The sequence below is a fragment of the Tursiops truncatus genome, chromosome 14, assembly GCF_011762595.2.
Source record: "Tursiops truncatus isolate mTurTru1 chromosome 14, mTurTru1.mat.Y, whole genome shotgun sequence".
Classification (NCBI taxonomy): domain Eukaryota; kingdom Metazoa; phylum Chordata; class Mammalia; order Artiodactyla; family Delphinidae; genus Tursiops; species Tursiops truncatus.
The window spans coordinates 50305619-50328408 of record NC_047047.1 but is presented as its reverse complement, the minus strand read 5'-3'; the positions used below and the strand labels follow the sequence as shown (position 1 = coordinate 50328408).

Genomic DNA, 22790 nt, shown 5'->3' with positions numbered 1-22790 from the left:
GGAGTTTTCATTACAGAGGCACGATTGATTAAATTATTGATCATTGGTGATTGAATTCAGTCTCCCCCAGAGGTGGAGGGGGAGCTAAAAGTTGCAACCCTCTAATCACATTGGTTCCCCTGGCAACCAGCCCCCATCATTAGGTTACCTATGGGCTTTCTAAAAGTCACCACATTAACATAAACTCAAAAGTGGTTGAAAGAGGCTTGTTATGAATAACAAAATGCACCTTTATCATTCTAATCACTTAGGAAATTAAGGTTTTTAAGGAGTTCTTAGCCCAGAAAAGGAAGAAGAAGAAAGATATATTTCTTATTATAAATTACAGTATCACGATTAGTTACTTATTGACCACCTACACTGTATGAAGCCCCTCAGGAGGAGCTGGAAATGATAATGATGATTTTTTTTTAAATCAGTAAAAGTATTCATAACTACCCTCAGTATTGAACTTCACAGTTCACAGAACACTAGCGTACATTATCTCAGCCAGACCCGAGGACAGCTGAAGTTCAAAGAGATTAAAGGCTCACCCCAGTTCACACAGCCCAAATGTAGACCAGCCCCAAGCCAAGCTGGATCTCGGGACTCCCAATCCTATGCTTTAAAAGCACCTATGATGGGACTTCCCTGGTGGCACCGTGGTTAAGGCTCTGCGCTCCCAATGCAGGGGCCCCAGGGTCCATCCCTGGTCAGAGAACTAGATCCCACATGCATGCTGCAACTAAGAGGTCTCATGCCACAACTAACGAGCTCACATGCCGCAACTAAGACCCAGTGAAACCAAATAAATATATATTAAAAAAAAAGTAACAAACCTAGTTTAAAATGAAGAAAATATTTGATTCTAAAAACAAAACATAAAAAAAGCACTTATGATGTACACATTGCTACATTTAAAATAGATAACCAACAAGGACCTACAGTACAGCACAGGGAACTCTGCTCAATATTCTGTAATAACTTAAATGGAAAAGAACTTGAAAAAGAATAGATATATGTATAACCAAATCACTCTGCTGTACACCTGAAACTAACACAACATTGTTAATCAACTATACTCCAATATAAAATAAAAATTAAAATGAAAGAAAAGAAAAGCACCTGCGACCCAGTCCCTGGCCTGAGGGAGCTTAGAGCAAAGGTCGACCGCCTCACAGGTGCTCCAGCACCACCAGGAAGCTTGGGCTAAAAGCCAGCCTAGCTCTCAGGACCGAGTTGGATCTGTCTCCAGGGGCCCTAGAGCTCAGCCAACAGCTCTGGGGCTACAGGCTCCCCTGGAAGATCTCCTTCCTCTCCAGTCCACTTTACAAGCTAATTCTGAAGGATTTACTTACCTTGGTGAGGGGGTCAAACCACTTCCTTGAAATGGTCTCTGCAACTGCCCCCTCCCTTCAGTCTGATTTATTTTCTGTGATAAGCTCTGGGGTTGGGATGCAAGGAGTGAGGGACTTAACATCAGAGGAAGGCAGAAAATGAAGGAAAGGAGAGAAGGGGGAACAAAGAATAAAGGAAAAAATAAACAAAATGAGCTCCCTACATGTAACCTGGGAGGTTCCTACGGCTCTGAGGGAACGGAGGTCCTCTGCCCTCTTCCACTCCCATACTACACCTTCACCTTTCTGGGGTTCTACATCCTGAGTGAGGCTCCCCAGTTATGAAATGCAGAAGTTGCAGAACCAAACCTGGTAAGTGAGGCCAGCACCCAAGCTGGCTTGATATGAAAGTGTAAGTGCATCTCCCACTGCTTTCGCTCTCCACTCCTGCACCCCACAGCCTCAGGGCTGGGCTTCACCCTGTTGTTTGGTTTGACCAGAGCAGGTGACTGGGAACTATTAGGGTACAGCTGTTCCTTTCCTAGCTTCTGGGACCACTGACTGACGGATGAATGCTGGGGATCAGAGTGCCTTCCCCACTCAAATTTGACTCTTACTGGATTGCAGCCTCCTTTGGGCACAGCCTTTCATACATAATGAAAATGAGTTGAGTTCACATACACCCTGTTCTGAGCACTTGTTATGTGCCACACACTGTTCTGAGTTCTTTACATGGAATTAACTCAATTAATAATCACCCCTCCTACTATTATCTCTGTATTACAGATGAGAAAACTGAAAAATTCTGGTACTATCTGTAGTGAAATGATCAAAGGAGGTGTCCTTAAGACTCCTGAAGGAGCATAGGAGATTGGAAGGACCAAACCTGACCAAGTGTTTGGCGATCTGGTAAATAAAGGGCAAGCTGGCTGGATGTCCTGAGCTAGCCTTTTTCTCTCCAGTGAAAAAGAAATTCGCCTGAGGGGGACTTCCCTGATGGTCCAGCAGTTAAGACTCCACCTTTCAATGCAGGGGGTGTGGGTTTGATCCCCGGTTGGGGAGCTAAGATCTCACATGCCTTGTGGCCAAAAAACCAAAACAGAAGCAATATTGTAACAAATTCAATAAAGACTTAAAAAAAAAATGGTCCACATCAAAAAAATCTTAAAAAAAAAAAAAGAAATCGGGCTTCCTTGGTGGCGCAGTGGTTGAGGGTCCGCCTGCCGATGCAGGGGACACGGGTTCGTGCCCCGGTCCGGGAGGATCCCACATGCCGCAGAGCAGCTGGGCCTGTGAGCCATGGCCGCTGAGCCTGTGCGTCTGGAGCCTGTGCTCCACAACAGGAGAAGCCACAACAATGAGAGGCCCGCGTACCACAAAAAAAAAAAAAAAAAAAGAAATCCACCTGAGTGATGGGCTATCCAGAAAGAGAGTTGAATTAGGAGTTGGGGGACCTAGGACCCAAGTCATGAACCTGTCCCTGATCAATAGAGTGACCTTGAACAAGTCATGTTACCTCTCTGAGCCCAGGTTCCCTACCAGTGAAGTGGGAGTTGGAGTTGGGGGGCCAGCTCACCTCCTTTGATCATCTCACTGCAGATAGTAATGGCCCCAGAATTGGTCAGTGTCCTCATCTGCAGTAGGGGTGGGAGTTATGACCTAAGGTTCAATGACGCCTCTAATTGCTGGCTCTGAGCTCCGCAGAGCAGCTGGCAGTGGCGTTCCTGGGAAATGAGCTGGAGGCTGCTACAGTTTGGCAATTTCCCTGAACAGCTGGTGTGGAGAGCAGGGAGGGCAGGACAACCTCTGAGACTCTGGCCAACTGCAGTGTATATTAAGGGCAACCCAGATGGCCGCTAGCCAACAACCCGTGCTGTGTAATTTGCAAGCCGTACTTTCTCCTTCTGAAGGTCTCTCTCTCCAGGATATGGGGAAGGAAGTCTGTCCCTTTCCACTTCTGCACCTGCGCACCTGAGCAAAGCCTCAGCCCGAGCCTCTATCGTCCCCTGGATCCCATGAGCCTCCTCCTTCCCCAAGGCCAATCTGTGGCCCCTCACGTGGGCTCCAGGACCCCCATGCCTCCTTGAACAGGCTTTAGAGTAGGGGGTCGAAAGGAAAAGCACATTCTCCTGCCCCACCTTTGTTCCAAATGTGGATACGGGCTCTTATTTTTTTTTTTTAAGGCTGTAAGGTTAAGAAAACCGCTGAAGGCTTGGGGTTGACAAAAGAGAGTTAAAATTACACAAGGAAAACAGTTAAGTTGGAGATTGCCTACAGGCTCTCCTAGAGTCCACTGACCCATGGCCTGGGTGCCCTGTGTGCCTCCCCCCAGCCCCACACTGCCTCCCGGCCACCATCAGACTGCAGAGCTAACCCAACTCTCACAGGCAGGAGGGCCACTGGCCAGATCTCCCCTGCCTGGAGTTCAGGCCCCAACTCTGTTTTCCCCAAGAGAGAAGAGGAAAGCCTCTCTTCCACCATGTGAAATTCTGCCACGAGTGGTGGTTCTGTCTGCCCACTAGAAAGAGAGCCTTCTGTATTGGTATGCATAACCATTGCTTTCCTCTTGTCTCAACCTGTCCATGCCGGAATAACGCCAACCTTCCCTCTGCATAATCAAAAAGCCCAGTGTTTTTCCCAAAATAAAAAGCAGTCTATTCCCTTAGGTGGATTTCCTTTTGTCCTCTTGCTAAACAGAAAACAGCTGAGGCTTTGAAATGACTGTGTCCCCTGCTTCAAGCCTTCTAGATTGCAGAGTCTGATACGAGAGCACCCCATCACACAAGTCATAATCAGACATGAGGAACCACATTTGGACCAGTCATGGTTGAAGGCAGAAGGTGCCCCGTAGCCTTCAGAAGCAGATCCTTCTAAGAGTCAAGGTTTTAAACTAAGCATAGAATTAGAATGGCCTGCAAGTCTGTAGCACATGGCTTCATCAGCCAGCAGGACCAAATTACCCCTGTGTTTATTTTTTATTTTTTTAAAAAGGCATTGACCTATGAATAAACAGCACTTGACATTGAAAATTGCCAGTTAAATACCCAGCTCCTCTTCCCGATTACAGCAGCCTTAGGAGCTCTTCCAAATTGTCACCTAGCATGAATATGACAGCAAACAATGCTTTAAAGGTAAGTAATCTGCTCTATAATTATTTTAGCTGCTGCAACTGCCAACCAGCAGGATCACTTATGAGAAAGGCTGCAGTCCTCCCTTATTAAAGATGCATGAATATACAGTCTCTTGATTGTGGAAATAATCAGCAGACTATCTAATGCAACAAGACTTAGCCACAGAAGAATTAATTCGGGTGAAACTGATTAAGGAAAAGAGGGTAAAAATCTATCTGTGATGATTCAGGCTCCGATTAAACTTAAGCATTAATTCTCACATTCTTTTCAAATTAAGAGCCTCATCTAAATACTCTGCATTAATATTCCAACATACTCCGCTCTCCCTTAACCAAAGAGAAACACAGGCGTTTCTAATGAAAGCTAAAGATCCTGCTCTTGTTACCCATCAAGCCACTGCATCAAGATTTCAGGAGCCTGGAGCTTTTATTATTTAAATAAAAGACAGCTGGGGACGGGGAGCGAACTCAAATTCTTTGTGGTCTTGAGCACTTAGGACTTTCGTTGGGAGATTCTCTTAAAAGCTAAAGGAAGCATACAACACAACTAATTATATGATAGCTGCCAGAATTCTCTTTGTCTTGCGGTAACCTGCTTTGGTACAGATAAGGGGGCCTTGAAGGGGGTCATATATTCCATCCCTCTCCCTGAGACGGAGCTGTGTCAAACCAGAGACCCGTCCGTAATTATCTGCCGTCTCGTGAGAGGCGGCCGGGCACTGGGGCTCCACAACTCCCTTGGTAACGCGATCAGGCAGCTAATACATTCCCGGATCCTGCGCGCCCTCCCCCTCTTCCCCCAGCAGCCGTTTGAAGGATGTGAGGAGGAGCTTCCCGCATCATTGATTTTTCTCTTTTCACCTTTCTTCCACTAGGAGCCCGCTCCGTGCTTCCTGGCTCTCCCTGTCTAAACCTCCAAACAGTGTTTCGGTTTCACAGGGTCACTGACCTTTCCGTGCTCCTCCAACGACTTCTATCTTTGCAGCTCTGCTTCCACCTGCCGCCTTGCCTTTGGTCCCATGGGCGTTATGGTTGAGTACATCCTTTGTCCGAGCGGGAACTCGAGGCTGAGAAGCAACCCAGACGGCTCGGAGCAGTCCCTCTGCCTGGGATGCATGCCCTCAGCACCATCCGGGGGACCCGCTGGTCCAGGTGCTCTGAGATGGAGGGCTCCGGGTTGCCAGCCTTATCGGAGACATGTGGGGAGACAGAAGTAAAGCAATTTCAAGCCCTTTGTTTGGCCTGAATAAGATCTGGTTTTCCTCTTTCGCAGCCCTGGGAGATAGTCATGGTTCCCATTTCACTCAGGAGACAGACCTGCTTACAGAGGCCTTCAAGCAGAGTCTTCCTCCACCGTGGGGAATCCAGCCAGGTCCCCCCGGGGAGTTTACCAAGCATCACCCTGGGGAGAGGGCGGTCCAGACAGGGAGCAGCCTAAGGGGACCTGGGAGCAGCATGAATGTGGCAGGTTTCCCCTTCCTGGGCCTACAAGGGAGATCCCGTTTACATTTATGATAAAATGTCCACAGTGACCCTCTCCCCACACAGCCCTACTTGCTGGTCTCAACTGCTTCTAGCATAGCTGGGCAGACGTCGGTGGAGGAATCCCAGGTAGGTCACCAAGGAGCTACAGGACTGCTATTACTGAGAGCCTCAGGGAGAAGTCCAGTTACTCAGGGGAGCAGCCATACTATTCGGCAACCGGGCTCCACTGCCCACACCTCCAGGTCCAGGTTCACCACAGGTGACTTTGAACAACAAAGGAGGAAAATGGCAAGGTGGCCAGGCCCTGCCTCCTCTCAGAAAGCTCCTTCACATCTATGTAAATTCCTGGATGCAAATTGTTATGGGGGGGAGGGGCAGAGACCCCCCCCCCAAAGCAGCCCAGCCCGAAATGCAAATAGTCATGGGGGAGGGGAGGGATGGTCACCCTAACAACATCCATCCACAGAGCCTGGAATCCCAGACTCAATGGAAGTGGCCATGCCCTGCATGAAAACTGCTACAGCCGGAGCCCATCTTCTCCCTCCCTTTTCTCCCCTACAGCCTCTCTTTCACACCGTTCTTCTCCCAAATTTCCTTCAATTCGATTATTAGCAGCCTGGTTCTGAGGACCTACCTGGGACTTTAACCTTGTCCTAGGAACGGAGGAGGATGCAAGAGATAAAGATGGGATCCCTGCCCTCGAGAATTTCACAGGGGCTTCCCTGGTGGCGCAGTGGTTGAGAGTCCGCCTGCCGATTCAGGGTACGCGGGTTCGTGCCCCGGTCCGGGAAGATCCCACATGCCGCGGAGCGGCTGGGCCCATGAGCCATGGCCGCTGAGCCTGCGCGTCCGGAGCCTGTGCTCCGCAACGGGAGAGGCCGCAACAGTGAGAGGCCTGCGTACCGCAAAAAGAAAAAAAAGAATTTCACAGGTTGGCAGGAGGATGACGTTAACTCAACCAAAGCAAGTGAAAACCGTAGTAGTGTATCATAAAGTATTAAATCAGGTGCCACCAATTTCACATTGAATGAAATCAATGGGAAAGGGAGCAACCCTTGGGACGTGGGCCGGGGTGATCATGGAAGCCGGAGTTGAAGCTGAATTGGCATCACATGGATTGAGGGGAGAGAGGAAGGATTCCAGGGAAGCGTGGGTCTGCGCAAAGGCCCAGGCTGGAGGGGAAAGTAATCCTGGGGAGTAAGAGAGCCAAGCTTTGCAGGCCTTGAATGCCAGCTTTAGAGGTTTGGGTTTTCGCCTAGACTGTTAGATCTCAAACTTTGGTGCACTGCAGTGTTGCCTGCGGTGCTGGGTAAAATAAGTTGCCCTGGCCCTGGCCCTTTATGTATGGGGCATTTTAAACAAGCATCTTAGTGGCCCACAGTCGAGGTGGCTGCAGGTCCTCTCCTCGGCATTTCGTCCCTCCTGTGGGTAAAGATGGGCTTTGTTAGCACCATGGAAACCATGAGGCCACAGAGGATTCCCAGCTTCTGTTAGGATGTTGATCCTTGTCTCCTAGGAACCTGGAGGCTGGGGCAGTGGATGATTTTGACTACACAGTAGCCAAAGGGAAAGCAGTCCTGATGAAAAACAAAATAGAAGAGTTACACCTGTAGAACAGTGGAGAAGCTACCTTAGACCCTGGGACCCTGTGGGCCCCCTCTTAAGCTATCCCACTGAGTAAAAAGTGGAGCCAACAAAGAAGTTTGGTGGAGATATTTTTTATATGATAAAGGTGTTCAGCTCTAGGTTTCTTTCAATAGCCATCGCCCCTTATCGTTGTAACATGCATCGGGTCCCAGACCTGCCCTTTAATTCATGGATTTTATGGTAAGTTACTGGCCCTCCCTATTAAACCTATCTGCTCAGCTTCTCGATTTCTACTGGGAAATTTTCAAACCTAGAGAAAACTTGAAAAGATAATGCGGGAAAACCTATAAATCTTTCATCTAGACTTACCGAGTGTTAACATTGTCATTTGTTTTTTTTCTGTCTTTATACAAGTATATAAATATTTATATAAATATGCACATATTTATATACTATATACATACACTTTCTTTTTACAAAAGCATTTAAAATTCACAGATATCCTGACACTTCATCCTAAACACTTAAGAACCATTCCTCCAGTAATTCCTCCTATAAGCACAATATCCTTATCACACCTAAGAAACTGAACATTGATACAGTAATATTAGCTTATAGAACATATTTAAATTTCTTTGATTCTCCCAAAATATTCTTTATGGCTTTTTAAAAAAAAAATCCAGGATACAATCAAGATTCACACAGTATATTTAATTGTCATGTCTCTTTAGTTTCCTTTAATCTAGAACAGTCTCCCTGCGTTTGTTGTTCTTGTTTATGACATTGGCATCTTTAAAGAGTCTTATAAAATGTCCCACAAACTGGATTTGTCTGATTTGATCCAGGCTAAATATTCCGAGGCAAGAATATACTATGAAAGTGAGGCAGTGGCCTTCCCGTGGCATGCCATGGTGTCAGGAGTCACGCCATGGCTGTTTGTCCCATTGGTGATGATGAGAAGCTGGATCACTCAGCGAAGGTGTGCACTGGACATTTTGACACCTGGTTTCATCTAAGCACCGCACAGATCTTATTGATCAGTTCTGCCGGATTATAAAGTGCTTGAGGGCAAGAACTGAGTCTTCTCCTTTGGAAAAGAATGCTTTCCAGTTTACCAGACTCTTTCATATAGATTATCCTACTTCCTCTTCAGACACACTGATGGAGAGATTTTTACTGCCATTTACAGGAGCGCAAAATTTCACAGTGCTCGGGAACCCTGACGTGGAATCCCAGACCTACGCTTTAGTTAATGGGTTTTATGGCAAGTTACTTAACCTCTCTTTTAATTCTCTGTTTGCTCAACTCTAAGATGGGGATAATAATATCTTCCTCCCAGAGTTGTTGTGGGGACTAAATGAGGGTACCAAAAAGAAAGTGTTCGACATAGGTCTTAGCACATAAAGAATGCTCAAAAAAATGAAAGTGTTGTATGGATAGAGCTAAACACATCACACACACAAACACTCAACATGCGTGTCTACACCAATACTCGGGGAGGTAAAGGTCTGCCTTGTGGTCACTCGGCTGAGCAAAGAGCAGAGCCTGGATTCAAGCCCCATCCCCCTGACTCCAAATCCAAATTGTATCCCCATACTCCACACGCCATCCTGCGGCAATGCGCTAGCCGGCACGGCCACCTAGGAGCCATAGGATCAAAATCATACGAGTAGGGCTTCCCTGGTGGCGCAGTGGTTTAGAGTCCGCCTACCGATGCAGGGGACACGGGTTCGTGCCCCGGTCCGGGAAGATCCCACATGCCACGGAGCAACTAAGCCCGTGAGCCACGGCCGCTGAGCCTGTGCGTCCGGAGCCTGTGCTCCGCAACGGGAGAGGCCACAACAGTGAGAGGCCCGTGTACCGCAAAAAAACAAAACAAAGCAAAACAAATCATACGAGTAGTGTGTGAAAACTAGACTTGATTTCAAACGTCTTATTCACACCTAATTTCAAGATGCATGCAGCCAGGCACTATTGCTCTGATCATCCAGGGTTGGCCAAGGGGCCCCTCACTGATACCCCTTCTTCTGCCACGTATGGCCTTCAGCTCATCGCTGTGTCACTTGGCAATCTCATAACATCCCCGAACTCACCACATTGAACAGCAGTCATCGTGCTCCCGGATGCAGGGCATTGTGGCTGGAGATCACTGTGTGTTCAACCAAAAGGTTTCCCCTGCCCTGCCCCTGCAGAGCAATTGGTCTAGAGTAGGGGCAAGACTGGAGAATTGCCCTTGGTTAAAGTGGGGAGGCTTTAGGGTTCCAAGCCAGGCAGAGGTCCCTGAAAGTCCCCTATTGTTTTCACTGGAAATTCCCCTTCCTTCTTTCTACCCCAGCCCCAATCCCAGTCTACAGAGGGGAAAGCCAAGCAGCAACAAACCATCGTTTTGAGCCAAAGGTCTTTATCCCATACAAACTAGGATACGTCCAGTTAGGAACTAATCCCACCTGGCTGGGATGGTGAAGTGTGTGTTTGCTGTTCAGATGTGTGTTTGGGGTCCAGGGGAGGGAAAGATCATTTCTAATGAAGATTTCACGGAGATGGTGGGCCTTGGGGAAGAGTGGGTTGGAGCTGGATAGGAAGGAGGAGAAGGAGGAAGGGTCGTCCTTATTTGGGGGGGGTGACGCTTGGGGCACAGAGCATCAGTAAAGGCACAGAGGTAGGATAACAAAGGGCCTGGTCTGGGGATCGAGGGCAGGTGTGTGCAGGGCAAGAGTGGGAGACAGGCACTGAGCAGACGCGAGCCCCTCCCTTTCAGGCGCAGAGCAGACCGTGGCTGTGGAGTGGCTGAATATTTCATTGATGGAAAATTGGATGTGGCTGTAGTACCTGGGATGCAGATTCTGATTTCATGGCCAGTGTACCCAGATGGCTGATTAGGCCATCTCCTAATGGAGGGGGAGACACCGCCACCCTCCTCCCCCAAATTTCCCAGCCCAGGAGGGCACAGATACTGACCTTCCTCCCCAACACCTCCAGACCCACCTTGGCTCCAGTTACTCAACAGACATTATTTAGCACCCATTGTGTGCCAAGCATGATGTTAAGCACAAAGGAGACACAGATGCCTCTGCCCTGGGTGGCAGCTTGGGGACACAGACCCCGTAACAGGTCTCTAACTGTGGGAAGAACAAAGCACTGTAGAGGTCTGGGGGTGATTCAATTCCCTGGGCCTGAGACTTCACAGAGGACTGGCCCCCTGTGCTAATGGGTTCCCTAGACAGACAGGAAGGGAAAGGATGCTAAGCAGCATTTAGCGAGGACTTCATTTTGGCAAAGCACTGTGCTAGGAGTTTGTCCTATACTACAGCCTTCAATCCTCACAGTCATGGTAAAAATAGATATGCTAATTCCTAATTGTGTACACAAAAGGCATTTCTGGTGGGAACATGCACAGGAACACACGCGAAAGGACTTGGGAATATGGGGACCGTTTAGCAATTTGGAGAGGCGGAAGCCTTGGAGGCTTAAGGGGAGGCTGGCAAGAAATGAGCCTAGGAAGGCAGACTGGGGCTTTTCACGTCAGGATAACAAATCTGGACTTTATCCACTTGGCCGTGGAAAGCCTCTGAAGAGTAATGAAGAGGACGGTGCCAAATGTCCCACTAACTCTTTCTGCACTGATGGCCTCCCTGGTCCTGGTCTCCTCTCCAAATCCTAACCACTGCTCCTCATATCAACAGATACTGACTGTACACCTCGACTGTGGGCCAGGCGCTGTGCTGGGTGCTGGGCATGTGGCAGTGAACAAAACAAGGCCTAATGGAAGAGGGGGCAGTAAAGGGAGACAGACATAAGACAATACCTAGTAAACAAATACACAAATAAATAAAAGACCATGACAGGTGCTATGACAAAAATAAAACACATAAAGGGGACAGAGAGAGTTGGGGGCCGGGAGGGGAGGCTGCTTTTAGTTGTTTTCTCTCCTGTCCATGGAGCTCCGGTTGTTACGGGGAACAGGGGTCTTAGAACAGGGAACTGGGTGGGGGGTGGTCAATTTCCCCCATCGCAAATTCTCTTCTGAAAGGAAGTTAAGTTCTTAGAGAACCATGGTCCATGCTTCCAACATTCCTGGGCCACTGATGCTGCCTCTCCCCAAGACCCAGGCAAAGAGCACCTAACTTTATAAACCAGCGAGAGGCATGGGCTGGGGCAGCCAGGGCGAGCAGTGCCTGAATCCCAGAGCTGGAAAGGAGGACCGCAGAGACCACACAGAACAGATGGTAGATGTTTGGAACCCATTTCCAGAGATGGGTTTCTTTCCCTTCACCCATGAGCCGCTACAGAATTTCATCTTCTTGGCAGCCAACAGGGTTCTTCTTTCTCTGAACCGACCCCTGTGCTTCAGGGCCCAGTCTTGGCCATTCCTCACAGGCAGGGAGAAGACAGACTTAAACCCAGGCCAGTGGTCCTCAGAGAAACCAAGTCTGTCTGAGTCATCTCTTCACAAGCTCACAAAATCCTGAGCCCTTTCAACATCTCTGATTACCCGCCCTTGGTGGCCAGATCGATGTTTGTCCTGAGAGTGAGGGAGGAGTACGTGGGATACTGGCGGGGGGGTGCGAGGGGGAGCTTATCATGCCCCAGTTTCTGGAACGTGGAGCTGGAAAAGCCAGGAGGGCTACGCTGTGGACCTAGAAAGCCCAAGGAGGGGCCCTCAAAAATGAGCCGAGTGTCAGAACTGGAACAGACCTGATGGGACGGGGGTCTATATGCCTGAAGGGGATGGCGAGCAGGTCAGACTGGTGGGGCTGGATCCCAAGCAGGGCCATCCCGGAAGGAGATTGGGAAACCAGCAGATGCTAGGCGAGGCTTGGAACAAGAGCCTAGCTAATGACTGCATCAGCCTGGAGGGAGGAGGGAACAGGTTGGGGAAGGGAAGGGTGAGGATGGGCCCTGGACAGCCTGCGGGCCCGAGGCTGTGTCGGGGTCTGGACTAGAGTTAAGACGTTCTCCTAAATACAGAGAAGGAGGCAGTCCATGTTGGCCGTCAGTGTCTTTCATCCCTCAGAATAATCCCGCTGGGTCTGGTCTTATCACAGCATTTTTGCCCTCCTGCAAACATGGAAACAATCTGGGGCCCTGGAAAATAATTTGGTAGCCCCCTCACGTGCTTAGAGGACCTCTTTCCACCTTTCCACTCTCCCTGGGGGATTTCCTAAAGCCCAGCCTTCTGAGAGCTGACAAGAAAGGAGAGCGTTTTCTTGATTTCACAGAGCAGAGCATTACGCCTACCTACCAAAGCTCAAGATGATGCAGAATTTGAGGCCGTGTGTGTGAAAGAGTGCAAATCCATCCTCACAATTTTTCTGAGATTCCATCTCAAGCATCCTTAGGCTGAATAATGAGGAATTCAGCACTCTTCCCTACCCCCTTCTCTCTCTCTCCACACACACACACACACACACACACACACACCCTCCCCCGCACCCATCTCAGAATCTTCTCTTTTTTCTGCCGCAGTCTCTGCTTCCTTCTCCTTCTTCCCACCTCCCATCTCAGCAGGAACACACCAGGACCAGCAGCCTCCCAACCACAGGAACAGGTTTCTCAGAAGGAGTAGTTAATGCAGACCTGACCACAAAGTCAGTGCTGCCCTAAGCCCATGTCTCAGTCTCACCACATCTAATGTAACCCAAGGAATGATGCAATTGCATCCTGCAGCTTTTACCCAAACAGGGCCTGGGGTTGCCCTGGAGAGCTGGCTCTGCTGCTGTTTTAGGAGCCGACCTCACTTCTTGTGGCAGGAGCCACTTGGTCCCTTCCCAGGCATCAGCTGCTCCCATGGGCTTGGGAAGGGCACTTATAAAATGGGGATTCATAAACAGGCTGCAGAGGGTCCCCAAACTGAATGCACACGTGTGCGTTCTGTCTGATTCTCAAAGGAATCAGAGACCCTCCGAATGGTTTTACTAGTCTGGGGCAATAGGTAAAACAAGGATTTGAAATTCGCCTCCTCTTATTTCGTTCCCCAGTGCGTGTGAGTTTTATGCAATTCCTCATCCAAAAGGGAAGCCTGAGCCCATGGAAGTCGGGGGTTTAACATCCTGAATATACAGTTCTTTGGATAGTCACCAAAAGAGGATCTGAGCAGGAAACATGAGGTCACCTTCAGGGAGGAGACTCTTGAGCTGTCTGGAGTGAGGGGACGAGGAATGAGGAGGATCGGCGGCCTTGAACCCCACAAGGAGAGGCCAGAGAAACTTTCTGGGATGCAGTCCAGGCTCTGCCTCGAAAATGCAGCTCCAAAAGAGACGCTGTGCAGATTCCAAGCTGCCAAATCCCGGAGGCCCTATTGGACAACCCAACCTCCATCAACCCAGATGGTACTGGGCATCCTGGGCCCTACCCCCCAAGATCAGGAGCCCAAAGTGCAGAGCCACTGCAGAGTCAGACCTGAGAAGCTCAACACCAAGCCCCAGCTTCCCTGACCTCCCACGGGAGGCGTAAGAGAGAATGGGAGCCTCCACCCACCCACTCACCAGCCTCTGAATCTCTAGTCCTTGGCATTGGTAATTAACAGCCGGGAAGTTATGCATCAACCTCAGCGAGCTAATGTGGCAGGAGCTCCCTCCTGACAGCAGAGCTAATAAGAAATTTGCTAATGCAATTGATCACTTTAAACAGCCATATGTCAGCGGGGATGAGTGCTTCTTTGCAGCAGCTAGTCTAATTGTCAGAGCAGAGCAGCGAGCTGCTCTCCAAAGGGGGTGAGGATGATGTCTTCACTGAATCAATGGTGCAATGCAGCAGGCAGGGCCTGGGAGGAGGGGGTGTGGTGCTGAGCACGAGGCCCCCAGCTCTTGCGGCTCCCAGGAAGCCAGTCTCTGCAGACCTGTTCTAAGGACATATTAAGAGCCCTGAGCTGCAGCCCCTGCTGGAAGCTGCACTTGCAGTCTCTCAGTTTATGCCGCAGTATTAAAATAAGAAACAGCTCTGTCTGCAGTGACAGCTGATCTCAGCCTCAGCCCGTGAGTGTCAACACTCCAGACCCCACTCAGCCTTCTGCTGGGGGCAGGGCTGATACCTCCGGCGAATTTGCTTTTTCTCTCCCACACCCCGCAATGACTCCATCCACCAGTTCTGAGTCAGATGCAGGCAAAGAAGATTGAAAATCCACCTCAGGGGACTTCCCTCGTGGCGCAGTGGTTGAGAATCTGCCTGCCAATGCAGGGGACACAGGTTCGAGCCCTGGTCTGGGAAGATCCCACATGCCACAGAGCAACTAAGCCCGTGCACCACAACTACTGAGCTCGCGTGCCGCAACTACCGAAGCCCACGCACCTAGAGCCCATGCTCCACAACAAGAGAAGCCACCGCAATGAGAAGCCCACACACCGCAATGAAGAGTAGCCCCCACTCATTGCAGCTAGAGAAAGCCCGGTGCAGCAGCAAAGACCCATCGCAGGCAAAAATAAAAATAAATAAATAAATTTATTTATTTTAAAATAAAGAAATCCACCTCAGGCCCACCAAAGTCTGCTCCCAGTTGAGACAAAAGGCAACTTTCTCTGAATACGTGGTGTTTGACAAAAACAAAGTATGTTTTCCAGAAGGGGGAGAAACCTCTGCTGGGGGATTTTGCTTCCAACACTCACTCCAAACCATTTGCCCTCCAAGCAAATCCATAGAGAAGCAAGAGAATCAACTGACCTCTGTGGGAATGGAGCTCAGGGCTACCAGGAACACTGTTGGAGGGATTAAGGATGTCCACGTGTCTGGATCCCCACTGCTTTCTGGAATAGTCCTCACTCTCAGTTATCTGTGGGAATGAGGGGAGGGTGGGGAGAGGGATGAGGGAGGACAGGCCACCAACATGCAGAGAAACGTCATACCCAGTCTCGATCAGTTCAGCTTTCCTCTGAACCACATGTTGATCCTGATTGTTCCCCATCCTTTACATTAACGCATTGAATTTTGGGTGGAGACAAAGAAGACAAAACACAAGGACCCAGGTCATAACCAGTGTGTGTACCACACCCAATAACCCAGAGGAGCCTAGTTCCATGTGTCGGCAGTGCCTGACGCAGCAGGCTGCCTTCCTACTCAAGACCTTCCTTGGCCTGATGACTCCCCTAGCCTCTGGGGTGAGGGCGAGGCCAGGTACCAGGAACTGGTGAAATTTCTTTATGAGTCTCATCTGTAGGAGAGGAGGTTTTGCAACAAGGCCCCCCAGTGAGTTGAAGCCACCTGTGTGTCTGTGAGCAACCTGAAGGCAGTGGGCAGTGGGCAACTCCTCTGGCTTCCCAGAATACCCTGTCCAGCACCGGCGCAGAGCAGCCAGGGCGGCTTGGGGTCTGAGCAGCACAGCCTCCAAGCCCTGGTCCAGGGGCTTAGCGGCCAAGGATACAGGAACAAAGAGGACCATCCTCTGGACCTGCTCAAGCTAAGGGTCCCAGGGGCCCCTTTATGTGCCCTTGAAAATGTACTTTAATATCTAAAGTCCTATTCTCTTATTTAAAAAATTATTTTTTTAATTTCTCCTGGTTCTCCTCCCAACTTTATTTTTCCCAAATCAATTTTAATACTATTTTGGCCAAATTTAAAACACTGATTAGAATAACACTGAATTGGATTTATTTAGGGAAAGATTTTCACTTTTACAAAATTGAGTCTTTCTATTCAAGAGTATGGGCATGTTTTGCCATTTAAATAAAGCCTTGCTATCCAAGGACTTTTAAAAACTCCACATTGGCTCTGTATTACCTCCCTTGAAGGCTCATTGCCAAAGGTCCCATAGACTGTTTCTCACCAAGGCGGTAATGTGTTACTTCATCCTTGGCACTGAGGTGAATTACACTCTAAAGAGAGCTTCCTGGGTGCCTTAACTGAAACCAAAGGCAATGGGACAAACGGCCACCTCAGGGTGTCTTGGCTCTGTGACCTCTAACAGAGATCCCCTCAGTTTGGATCCACTCGACACACAATCTCTACTCCAAGGCCAACAAAACTAAAACACCCCACACTTTCACCTGGTCAATGGTGAGCACCTCTGGGTCCCAGGAAGGAGACCTAAGGGAAAAAAGGCCCCTTCCTTTAAACCCAGGGTTGGTGGTTAACTTGTGGACAGGTGTTAGTACAGACTCTCCCCCCACTCACACTTTTCTTCAGTAACCCCTCTGTAGGGCCAGCTTCACGAGGGCGACCTTGTTGTTGCCCAGGGGCTGGTGGTTAGATGGACCCTGCGCTTGGCTTCAGGCTATCCTGTCACAATCTTGGAATTCTTAATCATTTTGAATAAGGGACCCCACATTTCCATGTTGCACTGGCCCCAGAAGTTACATAACTTGTCCTGCTCCTCTGCAACACTTGCAGGCTCAGAGACGGTCAGGACCAGCCCAGGTCACACTGGGAGGTGGCTGGCATTCGAGCACAGGCCAGTCCAGGTGCTAAGCTGGGCCCCTGGGGCCAGGCTCTGTGTCCGGTCGCAGGCAAGTCCTCACTCCCACCTGTATATAGGCCTGGCTGATGGACTTTTAAGGGACACATCACAGGGGACTCGATGCTTCCTTCCTGGGCTCCTCCTCCCTGCCCGCCTCCCAGGGTCCGGGCTCTAACAGCCCACTTAGATAATCCTCGGCAAAACTTGCTGGCTGTCATCTGGACTGCTTCAGGCACGGGCCTGCTCAGTATTTCCAGAGTTTAGACCCCAGGAGCGAGTGAGCAGTCTGCGTTCTCTCTCCAGACTTCTGCCTCTCTCAAGACCTCCTGGGAGTCTGGGTCAGCAGGAGAGAGCACTTCCAGACCATTAGCAGGAGCACATCCGGTCTCCTGGGCCAGAGGAAGCCACCGCAGTGGGAAAGAGAAGGGCCAGAGCTCCTGGGACATAATCCATGAGGGTTACTCAGCCACCAGTCAGTGCAGCTGGGAAGGAGGATGAGGTGGGGCTCCAGCCTGGAAAGCTCGGGGTCACATGTGCCTGGGAACCCTAGGATCTCCCCTCCTTCAGATCCTTCAGCCAGGAGGATGGAGCTAGCTTGGGCAATGAAGGAGTCAGGGTACCACGGGGAGGGAAGAGGCTCAGGGAACTCCCCATGGACATGCACTTTTGAAGGAAGCCTTTCTTCCTGAGGCCCAATCACGAGGATTCTGGCAGCAAGAGAAGGATTCGTTTGTAACCTCCCAACTGGACAGGTGGAAGGAAAATGTTTAAGTGTTTATTTAACTCCATCTATCCATTTACACATTCATCCCTTCATTATTTAGCACTTACGTGAATGCTTATTTAGGGATCAGTTGTGCCAAGTGCTATGAGGACTATCGACTCACACTGTGGAAAGAAGGCAAGAGTACTCTCTGGGGTCCCTTTTACAAGAGCACGAATTCCATTCATGAGGGCTCTATACTCATGACCCGCTTAATACCTCCCAAAGACCCCACCTCCTAATACCATCACATTGGGGGGTCAGGATGTCAACATATGAATTTGGGGGCAGACACAAACATTTCATAACAGAGTATAAGCTCTGTGGGGTGGGGACCATGTCTGTCTTGCTCACTGCTGTATCCTCAGCCCTTGCCCAGAGGGTGGCACATAACTGGGGCTCAATAAATACTTCTGGAATGAATGGATGAGAGATCTGACTGCTATTTGGAAGCTCTATAAGAATTCAGAGAACATCTATGTGGGCTGGAAGAGCTGGTGTTGACTTCATAGATGAGACATAAACACAGAAAAAGTTAAATAACGACACAAGACAACAGTACAATAAAGACGACAAGGCAGTATGGGACACACGTCAGGCAAACAGTGCAAATACTGTGCGTTAAAGCAAGGAGAGTGTATCAGCTATGTTTTTGTCAGCAAGTAACAAAAAACCTCAACTCAGACTGTCCTCAACTGCAAGGGGATTTATTACCCTTCATAGCGCAGGTTCAGAGGAAGGGCAGGCTCAGAGTGTTGACACCGCAGCTCAAGGAGTCCTTTCCCTCCTGCTCTGCCATCCTCGAGTGGGCTTCATCCTCATGTTGGGTGGCAGGATGTCCACAGCAATTCTAGACATGGAAACATCCTACTGAAGCAGGACAAACTGTCTCTTCCCATGTCTCTTTCCCAGGAGCTTTCCAGCAATTTCTCCCTTCATCTCACTGGCCAGAGCTGGGCCACATGCCCAATCCCAGGCTGACTATTGGTGAGGGGAGTAGGATTCTGTGACGAGCACAGACCAGCCACAATCCACTCTTGGAGCTGGGATGGGATAACTGTCCACTGAGTTTAAATGGAGGAGTAAATATCCCATAGAAATTAGAATCTGTTAGACATGAATAAATGGGAAGATGAATGTTGGCTAAAAATCAACAGTAGCCACTGCAGCCCACCCCTTTGTATAGCTAACGTCTACTCGCACCATACAAAGAGGTCCCCCTGTGCCGAAATTGTCTAAAAAAGGCTTGATGGAGGAAATAAGATTAAGTTACGTCTTTACAAAAAAGGTAGGACTTGTACAGGTGGAGAACGGGCAATAAGAAATGCGAACCTGGAGGTGGGAATTAGCCAAGATTGCGCCCAGAAAATGCCCCCCCAAGAGACCAAGAGCTCAAGAGCTACTTAAACCCAGGCAATTCTGTGTAATGGAAAGAGCTGGACTTTGGTGGCAGAAAGGCTTAGGTTCACATTTTGGCTCTGCTACCTGAGTTTCTTAACGTCTTGGAATCTCCATTTCCCCCAGTGACGTAGGACTGGAGGGTCTGCCTCCCTGGAATGTGATCAGGATCACACCAGACTGTTCAGGACAGAATCTTGCACACAGAAAGTGCCCACCACATGTTTTTCTCCTACCTTCTCCTTCCTTGGAAAGGAAGGCTGTTCTAGAGAACACTGAGTTGCCAACACAAACTTCAGCCCTACTGTGAAACAGAGGCACCAGCCTGTGCTCTGATGCCAAGAATTGAAGCATGAGTTTTCACTTCTCCCTTTAGTCTTAGATGAATGTTGGGCCTCTTCTCGCCTTCTTTATTTCTAATCCTTGACCCCTTGTGGTATAAAATTTGACTGCAAAAATCCAGATGAGAAGCAGAGGACCTTATCTAGAGCCACGGAGGCAGAGATGAAAAGAAGGGTCCATCTAAATGTCTCGGTTAACAAAGGATCTAGCTAAGGGCCTGACTGCCCAAGGAGGTTAGAGCTGTGCTTCAGGACCATTGGGGCCATCACACACCCACGAGAGAATCAGAGAATGTTGTAGACGCTCTTATCAGAGAAATGTACATATGTAAAAAGATTATTGTATTATATTATTATTATATATTATTATATATTATAAATTTCCACAGGTTCTGGGACACTCTAAACTATCTCTTTAAACCCCAGAATGAGAAGTCCTGCATTAGTGAGTTTGTTTGGGATGGTCCAGGCCTGGTTTCTGCAAGCAAATGGGAGAAGAACTGGCTTTGCACCAGTATAACCCCACAGAGTGACCTGCAGCTTCAGGATGGGGACGCCGCTGCCGGCTCCTTTGTTCCTGGCTCCACACTCACACTGGCCTGAGCACAGTCTGGAGGATGGACTGTGCACCCGCCGACCCTTAGGGAGGGTTCGGGTGATGCTGACACTCTTGCTGACTTAAGAGAAACCAGCTCAATGTGTTTTGGATGACGGGTTCTTTGTCCTGAGAGTGATGATTACCTCCCTAAGAGTTCTTAAGAATACAGGGACAAAGAGGCAAAGCCGAAAAGACAAAGACGCAGATAGATCAAAAATGGCACGGAGATTTCAGAACAAAAGCAAAAAACCATCGGGAGAGCTGCCTCGGAACTTGTCATTGTGGCGGCGGGGGAGGGGTAGCTAATCAGAGCCGGGGTCCGGGAAGGGGCAGGTGCGGGGTTTAGGGCTGCGGATCTGGACACCGTGAGCAGCACTTACGTAAGACTGAGAAAACATCGGTTGTCCGGATCAGAGAATGGGGGAGGGGTGCCTTCCGGAGTTTAAGAGGAGGCTGAAGCCGTCCCCGGCCTCCCACCATTGGCGCCGCCTCTGCGGCTCCAGCTCTGCAGCCCCGCGGTCTACAGAGGCCCAAGGACGCCGGCCGCCCTGGCCGAGGGTTAGCTGCTGCGAAGATGGCAGCCGGGCCCCTAAATGGACCTCCCCAGGAGCCCAACTCGATCGGCTGCCTGCATTATTAATGCATTATGTCATCCTTCCTTGCACTCGCTCTCAGCTGCGGAAATTTTATAGAGCAGTATTATTAATTGAAGCAATTAGTGCGGGGGATATCAGCACAGCTACGTCAGAGGGCTGCGGACGTGCAAGGCCAGGATCTCTCCCTCCCTCTCTTTGTGCCCCGCTCTCCCTCTCTCCCACCTCCCCCCTGTGCCTCCCCAACCCCTCCTCCCTTGTTTCTACCCGCCCCCACTTTCTTCTCTCCTGCTCTTCCAGTTCTCTCTCAATATCCCTCTGGGGAGACTCAGGGTACCCACCACCCTTCCCAGGCTGCAATCATTCCATCTCCAACCAGCACAGGCAGGCAGACAATAACAGCATCACCGTGGCTGACTCCTGGCCTAGTTGAATTAGGATGGAAGACCATCCCTCATGGTTCTTATCTTGGCTCAGAGCCCCTAGTGGGGGTGGCGGGTGGCAGGTAGAAAAAGGAGGGGCTCACTACCTGTCAGACCCATTCATTCATTCATTCATTCATTTTTCCTCTGTGGGTACCCAGCCTTATAGTAGGTGCTGTGGGAAATAAAGAGGAGATAACAGAGCTTAGGCCCCGGAACTGAGGTTGTAACCAGAGAGACCAGACTGGCCACTGAAACAGAGTAAAATAGGGTGCAGCACAGGGTCTCAAGGGAGTGATCCCCGACGGGTTGATTGCCCAGCCCCGTGAAACACCCGCTGTGGCCCAGGAAGTGAGAAGTAAGGCCTAGGAAAGCAAAGCAGCCCTGAGACGTGAGGAAAGCGAGCTACCAGCAGGCTGCAGGAGGGTGGGAGCAGATGCAACTGCAGCGGAAGGAAGGAAGGAAGGAAGGAAGGTGCAGGCTGAGAAGGTTCAGGCAGAGCTTGGGAGGGACTCCAAGCTGTGCTCCCTGCCCCCCCCCGGCCCCCCAACCCCCCACCCCATGATACTGAAGCTCTCACCAGCGGAGGCCGAGACCTAGAAGCAACTGGAAAACCTGGCCAGAGGCCAGGACACCAGGATACCAGGGCCTACACCCCAGATCCTTTCATCAGGAATCAGAGACACCTGAGAGGCCACAGGCTCAGGTTCCCTGTAAAATAAACAGATACCAGGATGGAAACATACAGGATGAACATTCACCCTCTGCCCCTCCCCACTCTCCCTGCTCCCCTCCAGGCTCATGAGAACAGGTGCACCTTGTGTTAGAGAGAGAGACCTCCTTGGAAATCTGGGGGCAAGTGGTCTGCTTGGATATATTAAGTTTTAGTGGGAGAATGCTCTTAGCTTTTAAACTTGTTTTCTTATGGAAATTTTCAAGCATACACAGTGAGAGAAGAGACTAATGAACCTTCATATTAATATAGCTCAGCTTCAAAAATGATCACCTCATGGTCGGTCTTCTATCCACCTTCCCCCAACTTTTGTGGGGCAGGAGCACGCGCTTTAAGGTAACATGCTCTTGTAAAAAATGGTCTGCTCGGCCTTCCCTGGTGGCGCAGTGGTTGAGAGTCCACCTGCCGATGCAGGGGACACGGGTTCGTGCCCCGGTCCAGGAAGATCCCACGTGCCGCGGAGCGGCTGGGCCCGTGAGCCATGGCCGCTGAGCCTGTGCGTCCGGAGCCTGTGCTCCGCAACGGGAGAGGCCACAACAGTGAAAGGCCCGCGTAACGCAAAAAAAAAAAAAAAAATGGTCTGCTCATTTTTCTTCTTTTTTTTTCTTTATTAAAAACAAATGCATGCACACCCCCTCTGACAGACAGATTTTCATATACAGTGCTTATTTAAATGTGAGAAAAGGATCTATCATGGGTTAAACTCTCCCAATGTGCCTGGGCAGGGGTAGGGTGTTAATTGTTTACTCCTCCCAACAGCTGGAGAAGTAGAGATAATTAAACGGTGAGAGGAAGTTCACACACAGTAAATTACAGAGGCCCACAGGGTCCAAGACCCCTGCTGCTACCCTCTACTGCCCCCTATCTCCTTACTCTCCAAGGGCACCCCTGGAGAGGCTAAGGCCAAAATGGGGGGAAGAAAAGAAAGATGTTGGGGAGTGAGGCTATTGATGGCTACCCCTGTGATCTGACCTCAGTTCCCTGAGCTCTGTTTACTCCTTTTCCTGGCCTGGTGGTGCCCACTCCCCACCTTCCAGGA

General features: G+C 49.8%; 1 long non-coding RNA gene across 2 annotated transcripts in view; it reads right to left on the bottom strand.

The window, feature by feature from the left end:
• The window catches only part of LOC109551234 (uncharacterized), a 77068-nt gene that overhangs the window by 39332 nt on the left and 14946 nt on the right, over positions 1 to 22790 (bottom strand). The window contains exons 4-8 of one of the 2 annotated variants that reach the window (XR_002177978.3): positions 21599 to 21729; positions 18381 to 18516; positions 15175 to 15283; positions 6566 to 6826; positions 5396 to 5631 (exon numbers count right to left, since the gene is read on the bottom strand). This is a non-coding gene — a long non-coding RNA (uncharacterized lncRNA). Of the gene's footprint in view, positions 1 to 5395; positions 5632 to 6565; positions 6827 to 7310; positions 15284 to 18380; positions 18517 to 21598; positions 21730 to 22790 lie in introns of both variants that reach the window. The other variant, XR_012325707.1, reaches the window with a different exon arrangement.